The 22,755-nt window shown below is 48.2% G+C and overlaps 1 non-coding gene across 1 annotated transcript; it reads left to right on the top strand.

The window, feature by feature from the left end:
* The first annotated feature begins 309 nt into the window (after window positions 1-309).
* Window positions 310-382, top strand: TRNAK-UUU (transfer RNA lysine (anticodon UUU)). Its single transcript has one exon. It is a non-coding gene; the product is annotated as a tRNA-Lys (tRNA).
* The last annotated feature ends 22,373 nt before the right edge of the window (window positions 383-22,755 follow it).

The raw sequence follows: 22,755 nt of genomic DNA, 5'->3' as shown, positions 1-22,755 counted from the left end.
GGCCCCAGCTCTGGCTGCTTCCCCAATCAGCCTGGCCTTTCACGGGAGCGGGGTAACTGCTCCACTACACCCCCACTTCTGCACTCAGAGTGACAGAGTGGGGATTCAGCCTTGACAGAGCTTTTGGGAACTACAGGACCAGAAAGGCTCTCTAAGTTTAGAAAGAGAGGGAAGAACATTGGCGCAACAGTTTCCCAAAGCATAGCTACATTAGGGTTAGACAGAAGTCTCACCCACTAGAGGTCCATGAGTCAAGTGGGTTAGTGGAGGCCTTATTGGGATTTTGGGAGAAGGAAGAGAAGCCTGGGAGCCTGGCTAGCTCAGTTGGTAGAGCATCAGACTTTTAATCTGAGGGTCCAGGGTTCAAGTCCCTGGTCAGGTGTAGAGGAGGATCATTTTCCCTTTGTGGTGTCCCCCAAGAATATCAAGAAGCAGCTCTTTGAGGTTACTTTGGGGGGAGGGATAGCTCAGTGGTTTGAGCATTGGCCTGCTAAACCCAGGGTTGTGAGTTCAATCCTTGAGGGGGCCATTTAGGGATCTGGGGCAAAAATTGGGGATTGGTCCTGCTTTGAGCAGGGGGTTGGACTAGATGACCTCCTGAGGTCCCTTCCAACCCTGATATTCTATGATTCTAAGCTTATGTGCATCTGGGATGCAATAATGGAGCAATGAATGTAGGCACTGGTCAGTCTAGGGCAGAGGTTCCCAAATTGTTCTTATTGCCTACCCACTTCCAGAGTTACCAGTTGCCGATGTACTCCTACCTTTCTCATCACTGATACCTTGTGTGTTCTTCTTAACACGCCTGTCTTTAGACATCTACTCATATTTCACTGTTATGTGCAGATAGTTATAGTGCGACGTATACAACCAGAAAAAAAAAAAAAAGACACAACCCTCACTAAGATCTGAGCTCAGTTAGACCGGACAATTGCTGAGCAACTGAACCCCGCCATATGGTGACTGAGGTGTATGTCAGCGTCTGTGTTCTTACTGGGACATCTTGAAGTAAATTAACGACTGTATTTTAAACAACAAATTCACACAGTTTTAAAGCTTCGGCTGAGTAGCCTAGTATAAAAATGCAGTAAATAAAATAAAATCCACCATTATACAATTTTCCCCCTCATACTTCCCAGAGATGGCTTGCATACCTTCAGGGGTATACACACAGTTTGGGAATCCCTGGTTTAGGGGACTTCTTGGAAGAGTTCTTTACAAACAGACTTTTGAAGGGAAGGTTGTTGTAGAAGAGAGAACAGACAAAGGCTCCTAGTTCCCACAAAACAAGCCATGGCCCTCTTCGTAAAAGAGAAGGAAAGGAAAGGAAAGCCTGGTAGCTACTATAGAAGCGTTCGCTGTCTCTACAGGGAGCGCCTTGCATGCTCTGTACCCTTATCCCAAGCTAGTAACTACTATCTGCCAACTGCAAAGCTGTTAATGCAGCTGCCATGTTGAGCAGAGGAAGGGGCACTGAAGAGAAAACCATCCTCCTCCCCTCCTTAGGCACTGAGGCTATTGGGGGGGTTTGTTGATAAAATATTGCACAAGCACCACTAGCTATGGAAGGCAACTGGCTTTGAAACCTGACCAGTCGTCTTCTTCACAGGTTGTCCTAAAAAGGAGAGAACCCCATGAGACGATATGGAGGAGGAGCAGTTTATGCTCATCCAAAACCTGTGTTCTCTATGGAGTTATGTGTGTTCAGTCAGGCCTGAAAAGTCATCCTCAGCCCTTTCTATTTCACATGATAGTTAAGCTTTGTTTCCAGGTAGATTTTGTGCCCCAATACACTTTAGACATGCCATTTGGCATGGTTCCAGAAACATGCTGTTAAGAACATGGAAAATCTGTTTTTTGTGGATCTCTCTACCTCGGTCTATTCAATGATGATCATGCTGTCTGCTACATGATGCACAGATCTGACTCAGGGCTTGGCTACACTTGTGAGTTACAGCGCATTAAAGGAACCCCAGGCGACTAGCTCACTACCTGTCCACACTGGCAAGGCACGTAGAGCACACTGACTCTGCGGCTGGTCTGCTCCTGGTACTCCACCTCGGCGAGTGGAATAACATTTTGTGCACCCCCACTGTAGCGCTGCGGCACCAGTGTGGATGCCCTGGTCTGTTAATGCGCTCTGATCGGCCTCCAGAAGTGTCCCACAATGCCTGTTCTAGCCACTCTGGTCATCACTTTGAACTCTACTGCCCTGCCCTCAGGTGATCAACTGCCAGACCCGCCCTTTAAATTCTCTGGGAATTTTGAAATTCCCAGTCCTGTTTGCTCAGCCAGGCGTGGAGTGCTCTCAGTGAATCTTTCCAGGTGACCATGCCTCCACACGCCAGGCGATCCCCAGTATGGCGGTCCCCAGTATGGACCTCACCGGTGTTTGGGAGGAGGAAGCTGTCCAGTCGCAGCTGCCCTCCAGCCGTAGGAATTATGATACCTTTGGGCAGATATCAAGGGGCATGATGGAAAGGGGCCATGACCGGGATGCACTGCAGTGCAGGGTTAAAGTGAAGGAGCTGTGGAATGCCTACCGCAAAGCCCGCGAGGCAAACAGCTGCTCCGGTGCTGCCCCCATGACCTGCCATTTCTACAAAGAGCTGGATGTGATACTTGGGGCCGACCCCACCTCCACTCCGAGTATCACCATGGACACTTCAGAGCCCAGTTCAACAAGGCGGGAGGAGGAGGAGCAAAGCGGGAGCGAGGGTGCTGAGGCGGAGGAAGACACCCCGGAATCCCTAGATGCATGTGGCCAGGAGCTGTTCTCAAGCCAGGAGGAAAGTAGCCAGTCGCGGCAGCCGGTGCTTGGGGAAGGACAAACACCAGAGGAGGTTCCTGGTAAGCAGCTTTTATTTTGGGAAGGAAGTTATTCGGTGCGGGCTGTTGGGGCGAGGAGGGTTAGGGCTGCATGCATGCCTACATGCGGAATAGGGCGTTGATGTGCTCCCTCACATCGTGGTAATCGGCCTCAGCGATCTCTCTTCAAAGGTCTCATCCGGGACTTGGGCAATGCGCTTGTGCAGGTTTCTTGAGAGAGCCACTGTGTTCCTTGTCCCAGTAAGGCTAACTTGTCCGCGCCACTGTGCCGTGAGGGGCGGGAGGACCATTGCTGCACACAGGCAAGCTGCATATGGGTCAGGGCAGAAGCCGCATTGCAGTAGAAGACTCTCCCTTGCTTCCCAGGTCACCCTCAGCAGAGAGATATCTTCCAGGACGAACTCCTGTGGAAAATGTGGGGACAATGTTCAGTATAGGGGGCCCCCTGCCGCTGTTAGCTCTCCCCAAGGCACAGAAACCCAGAGGACAGTACAGCCGTGAAACAATCAGTCACGCTTGACCCTGTGCTTACTCCCCATTTTGGGGCTCCTGTGGGTTATGTGTGCTCGTTTTGGGATGGGCAAATTATGCTATTGTGTAGACTGTGCTTGCCCTTAAGTACGGGGGAATATTGCTTTGTCTGGTGTGAACAATGCTTCCTCTGTTAAGTGTTGCATTTTGCCTTTACAGATGCAACCTTGAGATCTCAGCCGTCCGTGTTATCACCGGCCGAAAGACTCCAAAACATCAGAAAGAGGCCACGTAGAAGCAAGGAAGACATGTTGCATGAAGTAATGCAGCATTCAAGTAATGAAAATCGAAAAGTGCAGGAGTGGCGGGACAGTGAAAGGAGGATCCACCAGCAGAATGAGGAGCTCCGGCACAAAAGCGCGGTGCTCCGGCAGCAAAGCACGGATCGACTGATGAGCATAACAGAGCGCCAAGCGGACTAGATCCAGGTGCTCGTAGCCACGTAGGCGGAACACTACCGTGCCTGACCCCCCTCCTGCAGCCCTTGTCCCAAAACCCTTTCCCTTGTGGCCCCATGTCACCTCCAACCCACTTTCCCCAACATCTGGGTTCTTACAGCCACCAGCTGCCTCCAACACCTGTAGCTTCACCACCCAGCCCTGAAAACTACGACCCTTACCCTCTGCACTCAACTCCCATCACCATGCAGTATAGCCATCCTGAAGTGTAGCACTCATTGCACAGCACTCCAGACAGGAAGGCTGAGTATGACAACAGGACATACACAAATCTGTGATTGTACCGTTCCCCACCCCTCCCCCTTGCCCTTTCTGTTTCCCAAGCAGTTGTGTTTCTTTTCAATAAATGAATTTTCTTTTCAATAAATGGATCTTTTGGCTTTGAAAACATTCTTTATTATTGCATAAAGTAAAAGACACCTTAGCCCAGGAAAGAAACAGGCACTGCAAGTCAGCGTAGCAAACACAGATTCCTACTAACATTGGAACCACTGCACTTCACTCCCGTGCAGGGCACCAGACATTACTGGTGACTTTCAGCCTCAAATTGCTCCCTCAAAGCATCCCTAATCCTTGCAGCCCCACACGGGGCCCCCTAATAGCCCTGCTCTCTGGCTGTTCAAATTCAGCCTCCAGGTGTTGAACCTCCGAGTTCCATGCCTGAGCGAATCGTTCACCCTTCCCTTCACGAATGTTATGGAGGGTACAGCACGCAGCTATAACAGTGGGGATGCTGTCATCGGCCAGGTCCAGCTTCCCATACAGAGAGCACCAGCTGGCCTTTAAATGGCCAAAAGCACACTCCACAGTCATTCTGCACCAGCTCAGCCTGTTGTTGAACTGCTCCTTGCTTCTGTCAGGGCTCCCTGTGTAGGGTTTCATGAGCCATGGCATTAAAGGGTAAGCGGGGTCTCCAAGGATCAAAATGGGCATTTCGACTTCCCCTACGGTGATCTTCTGGTCTGGGAAAAAAGTCCTGGCTTGCAGCTTCCTGAACAGGCCAGCGTTCCGAAAGATGCGTGCGTCATGCACCTTTCCGGGCCAGCCTGCGTTAATGTCAATGAAACACCCATGGTGATCCTTGAGCGCCTGGAGAACCATAGAGAAATACCCCTTCCTATTAACGTACTTGGAGGCTAGGTGGGCTGGTGCCAGAATTGGAATATGTGTGCCATCTATCACCCCGCCACAGTTAGGGAAACACATTTGTGCAAAGCCATCCACAGTGTCATGCACGTTATCTGGAGTCACGTTTCTTCTGAGCAGGATGCGATTAATGGCCCTGCAAACTTGCATCAACACGATTCCAACTGTAGACTTTCCCACTCCAAACTGGTTAGCGACTGATCGGTAGTTGTCTGGAGTTGCCAGCTTCCAGATTGCAATAGCCACTCACTTCTCCACCGTCAGGGCAGCTCTCAATCTCGTGTCCTTGTGCCGCAGGGTGGGGGTGAGCTCCTCACACAGTCCCATGAAAGTGGCTTTTCTCATCTGAAAGTTTTGCAGCCACTGCTCATCATCTCAGACTTGCATGACAATGTGATCCCACCACTCAGTGCTTGTTTCCTGAGCCCAAAAGCAGCATTCCACGGTGGTGAGCATGTCCATGAATGCCACAAGCAAACTCGTGTCATATGCGTTACTCGAGTCGATATCATTGTCGGAGCCCTCACTGTCACTTTGGATCATAAGGACTAACTCGACTGCCAAACGTGACGTGCTGGCTCAACCCATCAGCATACTCCTCAGCAGTTCGGGCTCCATTCCCACAGACCGAGCGGGAAGACAGAGCGCGCAGTACAAAAAACGTTGAAATATGGCGCCAAATGTGGGCGGAAGCACAGGGATTGCTGGGATGCGAACTGATGCATCATGGGGCGTTGGGACAGGACACAGAATGTCCTGCATTCCCCACCCCCTTCCCACAAGCCATAGCGCCAGAATGGGAAGAGGTGCTCTGTGGGACAGCTGCCCATAATGCACCGCTCCCAGTGCCGCTGCAAGTGCTGCAAATGTGGCCACGCCAGTGCGCTTGTTCCTGTCAGTGTGGACAGACTGCAGCGCTTTCCCTACTGTGCTCTCCGAAGGCAGGTTTAACTCAAAGCGCTCTACATCTGCAAGTGTAGCCATGCCCTAAGATCCAGGTAGAGTTACATCTGCAAAAAGGCAGATAATGGTTGTAGACAGCTCATCACCAACACTAAAGAACTTGGAAATGGTTAAAAGCCTCAGTCCTGAACCTATGGGGAAGTGGAGGGTCTGGAGACTAAGGCCCTGTCTACAGTGAATTTAATGCAGATTAAGGTAAGTGTGAATTTAAAGCAGAGTAGCTATTCCTCATTAACTCCCTGTGCGAGTGCTCTTATCCTGGATTAACCCAATCCACTTCCAAAGTGGATTACAGTAATACGGAATAAAAGGCCTCATTCCAGAAATAAGAGCATCCACACACGGAGTCATAGTTACCCTGTACAGAGAAGCCCTGAGAAGCAACTGTAACTCAGGGCTACGCCTGCCCTGCCCCACAGTTTGGACTGCAGGGATGTGGTTTTGCATCCCTGCCCATCCTGGCTAGTAGCCTATCCTTGATGAATTTATCTAGTTCTTTTTTTGAACCCTGTTATAGTTTTGGCCTTCGCAACATCCTCTGGCAAAGAGTGCCACAGGTTGACTGAGAGCTGTGTGAAGAAATACTTCCTTTTGGTTGTTTTAAACCTGCTGACTATTAATTTCATTTGGTGACCCCTAGTTCTTGTGTAATAAGGAGTAAACAACACTTCCTTATTTACTTTCCACCCCATTCCACCCCTCCCCTGAGTGTGCAGCTGATCTTGGTGGACAGGAGGCGCAGAGAGTGAGGAGGGAGGCGCTAATTGGTGGGGCCCGCCGGTGGGTGGGAGGTGCTGGGGGGAAGGAGGGAGCTGATGGGAGGGCTACTGGTGGGTGCTCAGCACCCACTAATTTTTCCCCATGGGTGCTCCAGCCCCGGATCACCCACGGAGTCAGCGCCTATGGAGGGGGCTGTCTCTGCCCAGGAGGGAATGGAAGGGTGGGATCCAGGTTACTAACACTCAGTAAGATGCCATCCACAATAAACATATTTTAATCTCTGCTCCAATTAACATTTGAGCCATAGGCGTGGGCAATACTTACTGTAACTGAGAAAAGGACATTCTACTGACAGGACAAGGGGATTATTAGCACAAGAATCAAAGTAGATTACTGGCTCCCTAATAACATACCACCTGTCAAGGTTCTTCCCCCACTCTGAACTCTAGGGTACAGATGTGGGGACCTGCATGAAAAACCTCCTAAGCTTGTCTTTACCAGCTTAGGTCAAAACTTCCCCAAGGTACAAAATATTCCACCCGTTGTCCTTGGACTGGCCGCTACCACCACCAAACTAATACTGGTTACTGGGAAAGAGCTGTTTGGACGCGTCCTTCCCCCCAAAATACTTCCCAAAACCTTGCACCCCACTTCCTGGACAAGGTTTGGTAAAAAGCCTCACCAATTTGCCTAGGTGACTACAGACCCAGACCCTTGGATCTTAAGAACAATGAACAATCCTCCCAACACTTGCACCGCCCCCTTTCCTGGGAAATGTTGGATAAAAAGCCTCACCAATTTGCATAGGTGACCACAGACCCAAACCCTTGGATCTGAGAACAATGAAAAAGCATTCAGTTTTTTACAAGAAGACTTTTAATAAAAAAATAGAAGTAAATAGAAATAAAGAAATCCCCCCTGTAAAATCAGGATGGTAGATATCTTACAGGGTAATTAGATTCAAAAACATAGAGAACCCCTCTAGGCAAAACCTTAAGTTACAAAAAAGATACACAGACAGAAATAGTTATTCTATTCAGCACAATTCTTTTCTCAGCCATTTAAAGAAATCATAATCTAACACATACCTAGCTAGATTACTTACTAAAAGTTCTAAGACTCCATTCCTGGTCTATCCCCGGCAAAGACCCAGCATACAGACAGACACAGACCCTTTGTTTCTCTCCCTCCTCTCAGCTTTTGAAAGTATCTTGTCTCCTCATTGGTCATTTTGGTCAGGTGCCAGCGAGGTTACCTTTAGCTTCTTAACCCTTTACAGGTGAGAGGAGCTTTCCCCTGGCCAGGAGGGATTTCAAAGGGGTTTACCCTTCCCTTTATATTTATGACACCACCAAAATCTACTCCTGGAGTAAGCAAAGGAGAAAAATTCAGGTGACTATGTGGCAAATGGATAAAATATGTTTTAATAAAAATTTCAGCTTGAAAAATGATACACGAGTAACTTTTTTTCCTCACTAACCAAGAATGATTGCTGGCCTATTGTTTACTTTTCCTGAGAACAGAAACACGTCAGATTTTGATGAATAAGCTACACTTGTATAGGGCATATCATATCATCCAGATATGCATATCATCCAACCAGAGCTCAGAACCATCCCCAAGGAAATACACTGATTTCTAATGTCACAGCCAACACTGATACTTACACTACTCATGTTGTACGGGCGCTCTGAAGATTCACTTCCAATTGAAGAGCACAGACTTTTGTGAAACAGATGTAACTATTAACGATGATGAATAATGTATCATCCCATATGTTTGCTAAAGGGAGGTCCAATGTATCACTGAATGTCAAAGTGCAATAGAAATGAATTACACTGACTCTGCCATAAAACAGTGAAAACCATTCGGAGTTTAATCATCCAGCAGACACTTCCCAGTATGTCAGATTAAAGCAATGGAAATATAACCTCTATATGGGACCAGAAGAACTGGTGTGCTGAAAACTGTGTGTTCTCTTCTTCATCATCTTCTGGTAGGAAGCAGCATATTAGAGAATATTTGTATTGTGATAGCACCAAGAACCTCGGAGTACTGGTTGATCACAGGATGACTATGAGCTGCCAATGTGATGTGGCCATGAAAAAAGCTAATGTGGTCTTGGGATGCATCAGGAGAGGTATTTCCAGTAGAGATAAGGAGGTGTTAGGACCATTATACAAGGCACTGGTGAGACCTTATCTGGAATACTGTGTGCAGTTCTGGTCTCCCATGATTAAGAAACATGAATTCAAACTGGAACAGGTACAGAGAAGGGCTACTAGGATGATCCGAGGAATGGAAAATCTGTCTTATGAAAGGAGACTCAAGGAGCTTGGCTTGCTTAGCCAAGAGAAGGCTGAGAGGCAATATGATTGCTCTCTATAAATATATCAGAGGGATAAATACCAGGGAGGGAGAGGAATTATTTAAGCTCAGTACCAATGTGGACACAAGAACAAATGGATATAAACTGGCCAACAGGAAGTTTAGACTGGAAATTAGACAAAGGTTTCTAACCATCAGAGGAGTGAAGTTCTGGAACAGCCTTCCAAGGGAAGCAGTGGGGGAAAAAGACATATCTGGCTTCAAGACTAAGCTTGATAAGTTTATGGTAGGGATGATATGATGGGATATCCTAATTTTGGCAATTAATTGATCTTCAACTATTAGCGGTAGATAAGCCCGATGGCCTGTAATGGGATGTTAGATGGGGTGGGATCTGAGTTACTACAGAGAATTCTTTCCTGGGTGTCTGGCTGGTGAGTCTTGCCCACATGCTCAGGGTTTAGCTGATTGCCATATTTGGGGTTGGGAAGGAATTTTCCTCTAGGGCAGATTGGCAGAGGCTCTGGGGGTTTTTCGCCTTCCTCTGCAGCGTGGGGCATGGGTCACTTGCTGGAGGATTCTCTGCACCTTGAAGTCTTTAAACCACGATTTGAGGAGTTCAATAGCTCAGACATAGGTTAGGGTTTTGTTACAGGAGTGGGTGGGTGAGATTCTGTGGCCTGCGTTGTGCAGGAGGTCAGACTAGATGATCATAATGGTCCCTTCTGACCTTCAAGTCTATGATTCTATGATTCTAAGGAGAGCCAGTTGTGGCCCAGGACCCCATTGTGCTAGGCACTGTACAGAGACAGGGCAAAAAGAGGGTCCCCACCCGCAGAGGATTGATAGTCTAAGCAGAAAATAGAGTTGAGATTTAAAACTGGTAATAATAATAATATTTTGCGGTTAAAATGCCAGGCACACTGGGGAAGAGCAATAGTAATGGGGCCAAAATTATGTTCTAAGGTAAACAATTATTAAAATGAGCCCTACATACAGATTTGGGTCCTTGATTTTATCGGATGAATGTTCCCACATCCAGGTGTGAACTTTCAGTCTCACTGCTCTGCGGACTCCCAGAGGAGCTCTGTTTGTGGGACAACCCCAGGGGCACTTCTTGTTGCTTTGTTAGCAATTCCTTCAATTCTGTTGTTCCATGCAGAACAAGGTTGCTAATGGGGAGTGAAGGAACCTCTCAAGGTTTAGGGGGAAGATTTGCAACCACCTCTGGGGTGGGGCACAAGGGCTGTTTTTACAGGGATCCCTCACCCGCCTGGTGCAGATAGGCAGATGCCTCTGGGGTAGGGTGTGGGGATTGTTTATAGAGATGTGAGGGCCCCCCAAAAAACGCAAACTGTCTTGGGAAAAAAACTTTTAATGTTTTTTTCTGAAGCCTGGTATGGGAAAAATTGAAAAGAAAATGGCATATGAAATATTGTCTCTCAAAAAGCAGTAGAAGACATTTTAGAGTAATGTTTAAAATAGCATTGTTACTGCTGCCCCTCACCCCTTCGAAATGTTTTCTACTAATAACTAATCAGTATTTAAAATGAATAAAATGTTTCCTTAGAAACATGAGTGTCTTCTGCCTGCATCATAGTGTCAGGTCGGGTCTATCTACACACCATTTCTGAGCCCACAGTATACAACCTTCCTTGCTGTTCACAAAAACATGGATAAGAACGGCCATACAGGGTCAGACCAAAGGTCCCTCTAGCCCATATCCTGTCCTCTGACAGTGGCCAGTGCCAGGTGCCCCAGAGGGAATGACCAGATAGGAAACATCAAGTGATTCATCCCCTGTTGCCCATTCCCATTTGTCAACATTTTATATTTTTTCCTGTTTGCCAACTGTAATGACACGACCTCTGGCGGGACACTACTGAGAGTATCAGTTCAGGACAAATTGCTTAGAGCAGGGCAGTCACAGCCCCAGGCTGGTGGTTCTCCACCTCTAAGCCACACCAAGCCAGCCAAACAGAAGTCATACAAGCAATTCCTTCAGATACTCCAGTTCCCTTGTGTCACCACCAGCACCACTGCTTATAGGGATGAATGGTTATTGTCATAAATATAAAGGGAAGGGTAACCACCTTTCTGTATACAGAACTATAAAATCCCTCCTGGCCGGAGGCAAAACCCCTTCACCTGTAAAGGGTTAAGAAGCTAAGATAACCTCGCTGGCACCTGACCAAAATGACCAATGGGGAGACAAGATACTTTCAAAGCTGGAGCGGGGGGAGGAAGGGAACAAAGGGTCTGTCTGTCTGTCTGTGTGATGCTTTTGCCAGGAACAGAACAGGAATGGAGTATTAGAACTTGTTAGTAAGTAATCTAGCTAGAAATGCGTTAGATTTCCTTCTGTTTAAATGGCTGGTAAATAAACTGTGCTGAATGGAATGTATATTCCTGTTTTTGTGTCTTTTTGTAACTTAAGGTTTTGCCTAGAGGGATTCTCTATGTTTTGAATCTGATTACACTGTAAGGTATTTACCATCCTGATTTTACAGAGGTGATTCTTTTACTTTTTCTTTAATTAAAATTCTTCTTTTAAGATCCTGATTGCTTTTTCATTGTTCTTAAGATCCAAGGGTTTGGGTCTTTGTTCACCTATGCAAATTGGTGAGGATTTTTTATCAAGCCTTCCCCAGGAAAGGGGGTGTAGGGCTTAGGGGGATATTTTGGGGGGAAGACATCTCCAAGTGGGCTCTTTCCCTGTTCTTTGTTTAACACGCTTGGTGGTGGCAGCATAGGGTTCAAGGACAAGGCAAAGTTTGTACCTTGAGGAAGTTTTTAACCTAAACTGGTAAGAATAAGCTTAGGGGGTCTTTCATGCAGGTCTCCACATCTGTACCCTAGAGTTCAGAGTGGGGAAGGAACCTTGACAGTTATGAAAACCAATACCCCAGTAAAAGAAAAAAGGTTCTCCCGATCCCAAAGGACCAAGCTCCAGACCCACGTCAATATACAAGTTAGATCTTACCCACAAACCATGCTGTTGCCAATCCTTTAGAATCTAAAATATAAAGGTTTATACATAAAAGAAAGAAATATAAATGAGAGTTAAAATTGGTTAAATGGAATCAAATACATACAAGAAAGGCAAAGGTCTTGGTTCAGGCTTGTAGCAGTGATGGAATAAACTGCAGGCTTAAATCAAGTCTCTGGAGTACATCCACAGATTTGGAAGACTCGTTCAATTGTCTAAGAAGCAGTTCTGCAGAAAAGGTCCTGGGGATTACAGTGGATGAGAAGCTGGATATGAGTCAGCAGTGTGCCCTCACAGGGGCCGGTGTTCTTCAAAATCTTTATTAATGATCTGGATCATGGGATTAATTGCACTCTCTATACTGTCACAGTTCATGTCAATAACATCACACCAACATACAAAAAACCCCCAAACAAACAAACCAACCGCCCCTGCCCCCCCCCCCCCCCGGACCACCACCATTTAAGTACCTTATTGTGCAGCTGCAACTCCAGCCCTAATACTAGGTATTTTTGTCATTATTATTTGAATCAGAACTAATTAATCTATATTTAGTTCATAAATACACCAAGCAGGCCTTTTGTATGTTCTAACTATGTATAATATGTCTCATTCTTAAAGAAGTAAAGAAAGTTTAATTTCAATAAGCAAGCAACTACTGCAGATATTTCAATTTTTCCCAACATTTCCATTTTGCCCAAAAGCAGCAAAGAATGTTTTTCCCAAGCCTTCAAAGTTCCCAGCTATTTTACATCCCTAGGTATTTATATGGGAATTGCTCGTCCAGCACTGAGATGCAGCTGCCTCTGGGGTAGGGCGCAGGGGCTGTTTAACAGCCAAACAGCATGCCACACAAGCCTTTTGGCCAGGAAGTGAAAGATAATCCTGCTTCCAGCTGAAACTGTAGGGAACATTTAGAATCATCCCAGTGGGGATTCAGCCAGGACACCAGGGTTACAGCTCCCCGCTAATGAACACAATGGGGTCTCTATCAGGGTCCCTTCTGGGGGTGTCATTCCCTTGTCTTCGCCCCAGGACGGGGCACCTTAGGGCTTCGGCAAAACATGTTTCCCTCAGTCTCCTACAGGCGTAACCCTCTGGGGCTCAAACTGCCCCAGAGCCCTGTCCCATGCCCCGCAGAACATAGATCATTGCCCACCTCCTCAGTCCCCAATTCTGTATCCCAACTCACCAGTGCTCAGACCCACCTGCATCTTCCTCAGTAACAACTGCCTATAGGGTTGCCAACTGTCTAATGGCACAAACCCAAACACTTTCTCTGCCCCCTTCTCCAAGGCCCTGCCCCTTCTCCGAGGTCCTGCCCCCTGCTCATTCCATCCCCCCTCCCTCCATTGCTCGCTGTCCTCCACCCTCACTCACTTTCACTGGGCTGGGGCAGGGGTTTGGAGTGCAAGAAAGGATGTGGGCTCTGGGCTGGGGGGTGAAGCCAAGGGGTTCGGAGTGTGGGAGGGGGCTGAGCCTGGGGCAGGGGTTTGAGGTGCAGGAGGGGATGTGGGCTCTTTGAGGGAGTTTGGGTGTGGGGGAGCTCAGGAGTGGGGCAGGGGTTGGGGCACAGGAGGGGGTTCAGGGTGCCGGTTCTGGGAGGGAGTTTGGGTGCTGGAGGGGGTTCAGCGCTGGGGCAGAGGTTTGGGGTACAAGAGCAGGTGTGGGCTCTGAGACGGAATTAGTGTGGAGGATTGGGGTTGGGTTGCAGGAGGGGGTGTGGTCTCTGGGCTGGGGGTGTGGCCAAGGGGTTCGGAGTGTGGGAGGGGGCTGAGCCTGGGGCAGGGGGTTGGGGTGCAGGACAAGGTGCAGGCTCTTAGAAGGAGTTAGGGTGTGGGAGGGGGTTCTGACCTGGGGCAGGGGGTTGAAGTGTGGGAGGTAATGAGGGGTGCGGGCTCTGCGAGGGAGTTTGGGTGCAGAACGGGACTCAGGGCTAGGTCAGGGGGTTGGGACGCAGGAGAGGGTTCGGGGTGCGTGCTCCAGCCGGGTGGCACTTACCTTGGGTGGCTCCCAGAAGCGGCTGGCATGTCCCTCCGGCTCCTAAGCTCAGGGGCAGCCGGATGGCAGTGTGCTGCCCTTGCCTCCAGGCACTGCCCCCGCAGCTCCCATTGGCTGCTGTTCCCAGCCAATTGGGAGCTGCGGAATCAGCGCTCAGGCAGTATGCAGAGACCCCCCTGGCCACACCTGTTCCTAGGAGGCAGAGGGACGTGCCAGCCACTTCCAGGAGCCACACAGAGCCAGGGCAGGTCGGGACCTGCCTTAGCCCCACAGCACCACTGACTGGACTTTGGCCTATTAAAATCTGCCGGATGACTTTCAGTAGCCATCGGGAGAGTGAAGCCGATTCCGGGAGGGTTGGCAACCATCTACTCAGGACACCCAAGTGCCTTCCTTGGGCTCGCACTCTAACTCCACAGCATGCTGGGAGTTGTAGTCTTCAGCTTCCTGCCGCAGTTGGTGCAGAGGGGCTGAGCTGTTAGTGTGGGATAGAGGAGGTGGCAAAGTCCCATCCCTATCTGAACTCCTTCCTCTGCAGCCCCTGGGAGGAAGCAACAGCCTTTCCCAGAAGCCAAAAGAGCACCCAGGGTAGGGTTTTGTTTAATTTTAAATCACAGAAGGTTATTAGTTTGCCTTATACAAGGAGCTGTATTCCTTAAAAACCCACCCACCCAGATGGACCTGACTGAGGGGACCTGTTTTCTGCACCTACCAGCTCTGTTTTAGATAATTTTTTAAACCAATGTAGTTAAACTGGTGTAACTTCTTTGTATAGACCAGACCTTAGGCACTGGCAGCATGTGTGTAAGTAGATGTAAGGGAGCCTAAATTAGTAGAAGGGGGTCTGACACCATCCTATGCACCACTTCTGAATCTGGTCCTATGTGTTTGGAGCATGTTGGGAGCCACATCTCTTAAATATGGCATTTGCTTGACTTGGGGTTAGAGCCAGGGTGATTTGCCCTATGTGGGCATGGTGTTTACCTGGGAAGAGGGTTGTTTCTGTTGTCCCTTGTGGCATTGTAGACTGATTTAGTTTTCATTCTATAATGCCCTAGATACCACTGTGACATGAATCTCAGGATGAGGAAAGGCAGGGTTTTTTTCTCTAGTTAGAAACATTTTTTAACTTCACAAAATATGTTGGTTCTATCAATAATCTCTACACATGACATGGAATTTATAAAACATAGTTGCGAAAGATCTTCAGCCCAGGAAGCCTATAGAAAGCATGCAGCAAAGTGCATGTTCTTCTGGGGCTCCGATGGTGACATTTATTTGGAATAAGTGCTCCCCCAGCATTCAACTGCAGCACTGTATGACTAACTGGGTAATGCATCCGATGAAGTGAGCTGTAGCTCATGAAAGCTTATGCTCAAATAAATTGGTTAGTCTCTAAGGTGCCACAAGTCCTCCTTTTCTTTTTGGGTAAAAAGAGATGCAGCACTGTAGACATTGCAGATTGGAATCTAAATAATAGAGTTAAAATGGAAGGGGGAGGGGATTGTTACAGCTAAATTCTGGCAGCCCCTCAGGTTTTCCTGTTGACTCCAGTGAAGTAGCATGGTGTGCAAGATGGTGCAGAGTTTGACCCAACACATGCAAAAAGTATTATACGATGTTTGCATCTCCGAACCTCTCCTGCAAATGCATTGTACAGATACAAAAAAGGTTAGGGTCACAAGAGGTCTGGCTTCAATCCCCAGCTCATGGTAAGATCTTGATCCTGGCTCAACTTTACGCATTTGACTAGTCCTACCCATTTCAAAAGGGTTAAGGGTGGGTACAACCATACTCCTTTCCCGCACACTTTGGCTGTTTAGACCCCAATCCTGCAAACAGTTATGCTCAGGTTTAACTCCATGCATGTGAGTAGCCCTGCTGAAGTCACTCATGTGCTTACAGTTGGGCATGTATATAAGTATGAGCAGGATTGTGACCTTATACTGTGAACTCTTCTGGGCAGAGACTGTTTCTTACTATCTGTATCTATAACACCTGGCAAACTGAGGGCTTCATCTCAGACAGGACCTCTGGGTGCTACTGTAATACTGCTGGTTATACAAATCATCATCATCGTCACTGTTAGTATTTAAACAGGCATACAATTCACCAAACAAAATTTTACTTTGTTCAATATTTCTAACAACGCATCGAATTATTTATTTAAAAATAGCTTAAAATGTAGAAAAAAACATACAATGACTCAGTAGCAGAGGCTGCAAGAAATAGTTCTAGACCAGTCAAAGGTACAAATAAATGGCAAGGGTTTAATTTTTTTTTCAAAGACTAAAATAAAGAATTGGAAATATAATAAAATACAACTTGCAAACATTTTTGAATACCCAGAACTCTCTTTTTACCCTCGTATTAGGAATAAAAAATAACAGACTCAATAAAATTGTATTTATTTTTAGTTACTTTAGCATTTTGCAATCAGGATTGGAAAAAAATCCTAGAAAAAAAATGATAGGTGTATTTGAATTACAACTCGATACGTGTCTGAAAAAACAAAACGCTTGCTTCAAACACAAAAGCTTCAAAAATACTCTGGAGCCTTCATAAGCAATCTCATTTAATGTGTGCCTCTCCATTCCCACACAGTGGATAAGGATGAGTTATTCTGAGTAACCCAGAAATGAACTACAACGAGCATCATGTGTGATAGCAGTAGGAAGGAATAAGACATTACATAAGCTGCAGTGGATAGCATGAACCAGAACTAAATTCCAGTGAAAGCTCCTTTCAAGAAATTCTCCTCTTTAAATTCTTTTAAAAAACGATTCTTGAAACACTATCATCATTTTATATCTGCCGTTTTCAGATTAAACTGAAAACTGGAATCCCTTATTCCTAGAAAAATGAAATGTTACCGAGAGTCAAATCTTTCCATAATAATACTTTTTAGAAGTATTAGTAAGGTTGGTAGACTTTTGTGTCCTTTGGCTCATAGATACACTTTTAGGGATGGGATTTTCAAAATCACTCAGGATTGGCCCAACTCTGTTGTTCCCATTGACTTAAAGGGCAGTTTCTCTACTGAAGACCTGGGGTAAAATCCTGGCCCCATTTACATGAATGGTAAAACAGCCACTGAAATCAACTGGAGCAGTTAGGCCAACACTGAGCACTCTTGAACACAGACACACACTCCCATAAAGTACTCCTAAATAGAGATGTTCTCACCAGACTACAGTAAAAGCTGTGTTATCCAGCACTTTATTAACCTGAAAGCTCTATTAACTGGCATTTCTGATATCTCTCAATACAATTCTTCAATCTAGTAACTGGGACTAGCATACTGCCCAGGAGGTTGTGCAATTGCACATTCTGAACTCTCCTTTTATGCAAAAGAGACAAAAGACAAGTAAGCAAGCTGATATCAGGGATTTATTCAAAAAAGCAGCTTCCAGGGTGTGTCATAGGGTCAGTACCGATTCAGCCCAATCTCCTACACGTGCTACATCTACAATGATAATCGATGTTGAGAATGATGACCCAGAGGCTCTGCAAGATCCTGAAGAGCCTTCTGAATCATCAAAGAAAGATTAAATTATATTCAATATCGTTTTAGGGTTGTGTATTTTTAGTGACCTGGGCGTATGCCATGTGCTCCCCGTAGTAATATGTAGTGTCAAGTAAACTTTACCTGTATACACTTAAGTGCTTCAAGAAACCAACCACGCTGCAGTGCAGGACTACTACTGGATTGGTGAGTACCTGTATACTATTTTATACTTTATTCATTTTACTGTGATTCTTTGAAAATTGGTATTTCATTGGTAAGTATAACTCTTAGTTAACCAGAATTTGTGACTAACCGGCACATGTCTCCAACATGCTGGATCCATGTCCCCAACATGCTGGATCACAAAGCTTTTATTGTATTTTTATGAGTGCAGGGGACTGGACTAGATGCCCTCTCGAGGTCCCTTACAGTTCTATGATTCTATATTGATTCTGAAAGAAAGGAAACTTACATAATGGCTCAGATTTCTCTCTTAATTCACCCCATTGCAGCAGGCTGTGCAGCTTGCATAGACATCAGTTGAAGGGACACTTAGAATACAGGATGGTCTTACATTTAATAGGAGCTAAAATATCTAGGCACAACAGGTGAATTGGGACACAAAATCTAGGGCAATGGTAGTGAGAAAAGAAAAAGATCTATTCGATCATTGAACCATTTCCTTGTTCCGGCAGGATATAACCCTTCAATAAAGGATGTATCAACTTTTAAACCAGGGGTCGGCAACCTATGACAGGCGTGCCAAAGATGGCATGCGAGCCCATTTTTAATGGCATGCTGCTGAAAATCCTGCCCTGCCCTGCCTGGCCCGCTCTTCTCTGCCCCCTGCCCCCTCCCGCGGGGGCAGGGGGCAAGGCAAGAGGCAGAAGCTTGGTCCTGCTGGCTCCCCTGCCTCTTCCCGCAGTGTGCTGGGTTCCTGCCCCTCCTCCTCCTCCTCCTCCTCTCCCTCCCTCCCTGATGGCTGATCAGCTGATGGCCCTTGCGAGGGGGTGAGGGAGGAGTGGGGTCAGCATGCTCGCTGCTCCCTGCGGAGGCAGAGAAGAAGCAGGGGCAGGGCCTTGCAGAAGGGGGGTGGTGGAAGCGGGGCATACCCCCTACAGCCCCTTGCCATGAGCACCCCACGATCCCAGCCAACACCCCCAGCCCTCTGCCCCGACCCCCTCTCACACACACCCAGCCCTCTGCCCTGAGCCCTGCAGCCCCGCACACCTCCCAGGCCCCTGCCCTGAGCCCTGTACCCCCCTCACACACACCCAGCCCTCTGCTTGACTCCTTCACCCCCCTCACAACCCCAGCCCTGACTCTGGCACCCCCACACGTACCCAGGCCTCCCACACCCCATGCCCTGGCACCTGCACCCCCCACACAGGCCCCTAGCCCTCTGCCCTGACTCTTGCACCCCCCCAAATACCCAGTCCCCCACACCCCATGCACCCCCCACATCCTGACTCTTGCACCCCCCACATCCCCACCCCCACCCTGAGCACCAAACGGGAGCTCCTGCACCCCCCCCCACACATTCCCACCTGCACCCCTCCCACAAAATGGGAACTGCCCAGGTAAGCACTCCACATCCAAACCTCCTGTCCCAACCCTGAGCCCGCTCCCGCATTCTAGCTCCTGGCCAAACCCTGCACCGCAACCCCCAGCCTGCTCCTTCACCCCCAACCCTGTGCTCAGTGCACTCCCACCCTCAGCTCAGTGCAGAGAGAGAGGAAGAGAATGGGCCAGAACCAAGGAGAAGGTAGGTACCTACTCTATGTGGGCAGGGCCGGGACCCCAGACCGGCAGCAGGCTGAGCAAGTCCAGCAGCCGGGATCCCGGCTGGCAGGAGCTGGTAGATGGAACCCCTGAGCGGCAGCGGGCTGAGCCGCTCAGCCCAATGCCGGTCTGGGGTCCCAGGCGCCAGCCCTGCTCAGCCTGCTGCCGGTCTGGGGTTCTGGCTGTCGGTCCCTTGCCAGCTGGGGTCCGGGCCGCAGGCCCTGGTCAGCCCACTGCTGGCCTAGGAGAACAGAACCCCAGACCAGCAGCGGGCTGAGTGGGCCGGCGGCATAAGATCAACATTTTAATTCAATTTTAAATGAAGCTTCTTAAACATTTTGAAAACCTTGCTTATTTTACAATACAACAATAGTCTAGTTATATCATATATAGACTTTTATAGGGAGAGAGATCTTCTAAAAAACGTTAAAATGTATGACTGGCACGTGAAACCTTACATTAAAGTGAATAAATGAAGACTCGGCACACCGCTTCTGAAAGGTTGCCAACCCCTGTTTTAAACTGATAAGAACAGATTTTAAAAGTTTATTAAAGCTAATGTTTAAAATCAAATTTACACAAGTTAAGACGAAAGGTACTATACATCTGGGATCAGGCTTGAGTTTTGAGGGATTACAAGTATTGGTTACAAGATTACAGGATACATACATAGCACATAACCAGCATAGACCCAGATTGTGTTGCAGGAGTTTTTAAAACGTCAGTGGATAAGTGGTCTCGGGTACGCCACCCACTGAATGTATTTAAAGTCCACGTCAGTATTGGTGTAGTGAATAAATACATGGGTGGGGTTCATCAGGGGAGGAAGTGGGTTATTTCCCTGACTGGCGTTCTCGATTACTCAACCTGGTACTGACGGTGTCCCATCATGCGTAGATGTCTCTGGACTACCTGATGTGTGGGACACTTTTATCTTTGCCAAATAACCTCTCAATTTCCTGGCTTTTTTGTTTTAAGCCAGATCTCTACTGATATTTTAAAGGCACAAGCTAAAATCATGTTTGTTTTTTTCTCTCTTCAAAACACGGGCATTGACTTGAAAATCACAAATATATTTTAAAGCACACTAGTTGAAAAATCAGTTCATCCTTGGAAGCGTTGGCACCAGAACAGGACACAGTATCGAGTACTGGTCGCACGGATGTCATATATGGTGGTAATACCACCTCGCATTTCCTATTCAACATTCTCCTGTTTATTCATCCAAGCATCACATTTGCTCTCTTAGTTACGGCACCACATGGGGAGCTCATGGTCAACTGCTTTCCATCATGACCCCTAAGTCCTCTTCTGAGCCACTGTTTTCCAGAATGCAGTCCTCTTTCCATGGCCTACACTTTTGGCTCTTAGATTTATGAACTTACAGTTAGCCCACCTTACCATATGATCCAGATCTCTCTGTATGACTGATCTGTCCTTCTCACTATTTACCATTCTATCAATCTGCGTGACAGCTCCTAACTTTCCCAGAAATGATTTTATATATTCTTCCAGATCAGTGGTGCCAACTCCACACGGCAGGAAGTTGCCAGAGAAGCCCTGGAAAGTCGCTAGATGTTGCTAGTTAAGCATTCAAAAAGCATCAAAAATGTCACACAACAAAATGTCCACAGAATTCAATGGCGAATTCTCTGTCTATATCAACCTGTGCTGGGCGAGAGGCCGCTCCCAGCTTCTGAGCAGAAAGCAGCGGCAGTGCTGGGCACTCCCTCTCCGGCTGGATCGTCTGGGCAGCTGAGTTTATTTTGTTATCACTGACTGGCTCTATTGATGTCTCTTAGTTGGGAGGGGACTGGCAAGTGGTTTCTGGTTGTCCTAGTTACACGGGGCAGGGCTGGGGTCCCCCTTACTTCTTAACCTGGCACTGGGCTGCATGGGTGGTGGGTGAACCCCTAGCATGGGGAGATGGCTAGCTCCCCAGCCCCTCCCCTTCCACTTGAGGTCCTGCCCCGTCTGCGCCCACCAGAGCCCAGCCGCCACTGTAGCCGCTGGCCCCTGTCCAGTGCCCCCAGCCCCCCCGCACTGTGGCTGCTGGCCCCTGCTCCAGGCTAGCGCCCCCCAAAGCGCTGGGCAGCATGGCCCAGCCTCCCCGGGTCATGCTGCCCGGCCTGACCCCTGGACAGCTGGCCTCCCTCGCCCCAGCACTCAGTGGGCAGGCAGGCAAGCAGCTTGGCCGGAGTGCCTCCAGCCTCGGGCAGGCGTCATGGCCAGAGTGCCCCCAGCCCCAGCGCTGGGCAGGCAGCAAGGCCCCAGCGCCGGGAGGATGAGCGGCGTGGGGCGGCCCCCAGCATGCCTGCTCCAGGGAACAGCAGGCTGGATGGAGCCTGGGGGTGGAGCACGGGTGGGGGGACATCAGGCTGTTTGGGAAGGCAACGTCTTCCCATGCCTATGGTACCCGCCGCCCATGCTGGGCTGCCCCTCTAGCTCTGCCATCAGGGCTCTGCTCCCTGGGGGTGCAGCCTAGATTCCCTTAGACCAAACTGCCCCTCTTGGGCAGCGAGGAATGAGTTCCACAGGAGCGTTTTCTTCAGGCATGGCTGCTCTGGGGGAGGCAGGTTCACTTTGCCCAGGACAGCTCATCCCCATAGAGGCTAAGGGAATCTGGGCCATGCCCCCAGAGAGCAGAACCCCAAAGGGAGGGCTGGAGGGGCAGCCAAATGTCAGCCCTGCCCTGTGTAACCAGGACAGCCAGAAAGCCCTTGCCAGCCCCCTACCAGCCGAGAGGTGCCAATAGAAATAGTCAGTGATAACAAAATAAACTCAGCTGTCAAGACCATCCAGCCGGAGAGGGAGCGCCCAGCATTGCTGCTGCTGCTTTCTGCTCAGCAGCTGGGAGTGACCTCTTGCTAGAGCAGGGTGAGCGCAGGAGGTAGTAATAGGGGCAGGTTCAGCAGAGTCCCAAGGACTCACTCACAAGCCAGCTTCTCCTTGGAGAGGGATTTTGATCAGTTAATGTTTCAGTGGACAAAGGCTCAAAGATCTGTTGACAAATAAGAACATAAGAATGTCCACACTGGGTCAGACCAAAGGTCCATCTAGCCCAGTATCCGATCTTCTGAGAGTGGCCAATGCCAGGTGCCCCAGAGGGAATGAACAGAACAGGACAAAGATCAAGTGATCCATCCCCTGTCACCCGTTCCCAGCTTCTGGCAAACAGAGGCTAGGGACACCATCGCTGCCCACCCTGGCTAATAGCCTTTGATGGACCTATCCTCCATGAATTTATCTAGTTCTTTTTTGAAGCCTGTTATAGTCTTGGCCTTCACAACATCCTCTGGAAACCGGTTCCACAGGTTGACTGTGCGTTGTGTGAAGAAATACTTCCTTTTGTTTGTTTTACACGTGCTGCCTATTAATTTCATTTGGTGACCCCTAGTTCTTGTGTTATGAGAAGGAGTAAATAACACTTCCTTATTTACTTTCTCCACACCAGTCATGATTTTATAGACCTCTGTCATATCCCCCCTTAGTCATCTCTT

Source organism: Lepidochelys kempii, chromosome 4 (genome assembly GCF_965140265.1).
Source record: "Lepidochelys kempii isolate rLepKem1 chromosome 4, rLepKem1.hap2, whole genome shotgun sequence".
NCBI lineage: Eukaryota > Metazoa > Chordata > Testudines > Cheloniidae > Lepidochelys > Lepidochelys kempii.
This window is presented reverse-complemented; position numbering and strand designations above follow the sequence as displayed.